At 40.0% G+C, this 3,317-nt stretch overlaps 1 pseudogene; it reads right to left on the bottom strand.

The window, feature by feature from the left end:
* Positions 1 to 2,902: 2,902 nt before the first annotated feature.
* On the bottom strand, positions 2,903 to 3,080 carry LOC125994769 (uncharacterized; annotated as a pseudogene).
* Positions 3,081 to 3,317: the final 237 nt, after the last annotated feature.

Here is a 3,317-nt window from a genome sequence, read left to right as displayed (position 1 = left end):
ATAATGCACAGGGCAACAGAAGAGCAGATGTTTGCCAATTAGATGTTTACCCAAACATGCACCAGGTATAGCACAAAAAACTCACATTAAATAGATGCATTACTTAATTTTTTGTTTTTGTTTTTGCTTTTTGAGTCACATCCAGAAGCACTCAGGGGTTACCCCTGGCTTTGTGCTCAGGAATTGCTCCTGGCAGACTTTGGGGATCATATGAGATACAGAGGATCGAACCCGGGTTTTTTCTGGGTCAGCCGGATGCAAGGCAAACTTCCTATGCTGTGGCCCCAATACTCCAGCCCCCAATACATTACTTAATTTTTTTTTTTTTTTTTTTGGTTTTTGGGTCACACTCATTTGATACTCAGGAGTTACTCCTGGCTAGGCGCTCAGAAATCGCTCCTGGCTTGGGGGGACCAAATGGGACGCCAGGGGATCGAACCACGGTCCTACGCTAGCGCTTGCAAGGCAGACACCTTACCTCTAGTGCCATCTTCCCAGCCCCACATTACTTAATTAAAAAAAAAAATCTGTGGTGCCTTTATGTTGTATTCCCTAGACCCATATAAAAATAGTATATTTGGGTACTGCCTGTCCTTTTCTTCAGTATGCTTTTATTCCAGGCTCAGTGTACCTTCTCTAGGAATTATGACTATTTTTTCAAATTATATTTTTCCATACTCTCTAGTAATTTTAATTTCTCCTAAATTTTCAGGGTAATATGTTCTTCAAATGTCACTTCATCGTATAAGTCTACAAATAACCTATTTCTAATATTAGATCACCTAAATCAAAATACATTTACCATGATGTTAGAAATTTTAATTTAATAGCTTAGTAAAGCCTTACTTGAAATAATATGGGGGCCGGGCGGTGGCGCTGGAGGTAAGGTGCCTGCCTTGCCTGCGCTAGCCTAGGACGGACCGAGGTTCGATCCCCCGGTGTCCCATATGGTCCCCCAAGAAGCCAGGAGCAACTTCTGAGCGCATAGCCAGGAGTAACCCCTGAGCGTCACAGGGTGTGGCCCAAAAAAAAAAAACCAAAACCAAAAACAAAAAAAAACAAAACAAAAAAAAACAAAAACGAAATAATATAAGTACTTTCAGAAAGTAGGAATCACAATAAAAAAATTAACACTAGGGGCTGGGAAGGTGGTGCTAGAGATAAGGTGTCTGCCTTGTAAGCGCTACCAAGGAACGGACCGCGGTTCATCCCCCCCGCGTCCCATATGGTCCCCCCAAGCCAGGGGCGATTTCTGAGCACATAGCCAGGAGTAACCCCTGAGCGTCAAACGGGTGTGGCCCAAAAAAAAAAAAAACCAAAAAAAAAAAAAATTAACACTAGCTACAATTTTTATATAGAAAAAAAATTGAACTGTTAGGGTCCGAGAAAGCCCACCACCTCAAATAAAGACCACTAATCTTCAGAGAATGCAATCAGCAAAATCAGGTTTATTGATTTCAGCTGGCTGGGGCGCCAGATGTGCCATATGGACTGAAACCAGAAGCCTCGGGCAATCTAGGGAGGTGTCTTTTATAGGTTTAAGGAACCTTAGGAGAAGGGTTGATATGGAAAGTAGGACTTGTAGAATGCACCAATTTCTAGTCCAGGTTCAAATCCAATGTCCAATCAGATAGTGAGCTTGATCTTTTTCAAATAAGGCAAGAACCTTAGGAGGAGTGAGCAGAAGTCCATTCTTTTGCCCAAATATGTCAAGTTCCTCTTAGGAAGACATTGGCTAATGGTTACCAGGGCAGCAGGTCGTTGATGTCTCAAGGTGAAAATTTAGAAGGTGGAGGTGGAGAAAGGCTTAATAGGCATATTTATATTTGATCACCTATCTGAGTTATTATAACCATCTAATATCTATTTTCATATAATTTCCCTTAACAGAACAAGTAACTTAAATTCTCTAAACTTCATTTTTTACCTGTAAAGTGTAGACCAAAACTGAACTTTTATCTCTAAAAACTAAGTATATGGAAAGTAGGTAGAGTGACTGGCATATAATTGTCCAACAAAAATTCACTATTTATGAATTATGTAAAATGTAAAATATTAATTGCCAATTAATATCTGGATAAATTGTAAAGGAGAAGTTTAGAACTAGACTAAAAATAAAATTGAGAGATGAGTACAGTGGGGAAAGTATTGTTTTGCATGTAGTTGAGCAGAATATAATTTCCTGACTATCTCCAAGAGTGATCCCTGAGCACAGCAAAGTGTGTCCCCAAGCCTCTCCCCCTAAAAAATAATTTGTTAAATGAATAAACTTTTTTTAATAGAGTCTGTGCCAAGGTTAAAACTCAGTGGTAGAGCAACTGCCTAACATGTATGAGGCCCTGTGTTCAATCTCCAGAAAAGAAAAGAAACAACTCAATAAAACAGAATGTTACTTTTCTGATTTTTTTTCTTTCTTTTTTTTTTTTTGGCCACACCCGGCTGTGCTCAGGGGTTACTCCTGGCTGTCTGCTCAGAAATAGCTCCTGGCAGGCACAGGGGACCATATGGGACACGGGGATTCAAACCAACCACCTTTGGTCCTGGATCTGCTGCTTGCAAGGCAAACGCAGCTGTGCTATCTCCCCGGGCCCTCTTTCTTTTTTTTTTTTTTTTTTTGGAAGTAGGGGTCACACCCAGCAGTGCTTAGGGCTTACTCCTGGCTCTATGCTCAGAAATTGCCCCTGGCAGTCACAGGGGACCATATGGGATGCCGGGATTCAAACCACCGTCCTTCTGCATGAAAGGCAAACGCCTTACCTCCATGCTATCTCTCCAGCCCCTCAGAATGTTACTTTTAAAGTAATCTTAAATGATTAAATCTTAAGTCATTAAATTTTAATTTAATGATAGTTTAGGCCCAAAATGGCAGGGAGAGGACTGGAAGTGGGACTTTTTTTTTTTTTTTTGGTGCACCGTTCCTGGAGGTACTGCAATACCAGGTCGACGAAGCAAGATCCTATTCTAGTTCCTAGTGCCAAAAATTCATTTAATATATTGTCGTCGGATAGATGACATATCAGATATTAAACTGATAAGAACAGATATTACACTTGATCTTAGCCAAAAGGTCGAGAAGGATGGAGGTGGGACTTTGATCCCAATTATTTGATTGTCACAGATAGGCATTCCATAATCTAAGAGAAACCTAAGATATATCTGTGCTTCACTTCAGGTGGCCCCTTCCCAATCAGTGTGTTGCAGGTGAGATAAGTAGGTAGGGGTTCCCTGGTAATATGTATTAATATTATATATATGAGATATTATATAATATATAATATATATATATGTATGTATGTATGTATGTATGAGAAAACACT

The sequence above is a fragment of the Suncus etruscus genome, chromosome 1 (assembly GCF_024139225.1).
Source record: "Suncus etruscus isolate mSunEtr1 chromosome 1, mSunEtr1.pri.cur, whole genome shotgun sequence".
NCBI lineage: Eukaryota > Metazoa > Chordata > Mammalia > Eulipotyphla > Soricidae > Suncus > Suncus etruscus.
Note: the sequence above shows the minus strand (reverse complement) of the source record. Positions and strands in the feature narration are given on the sequence as shown.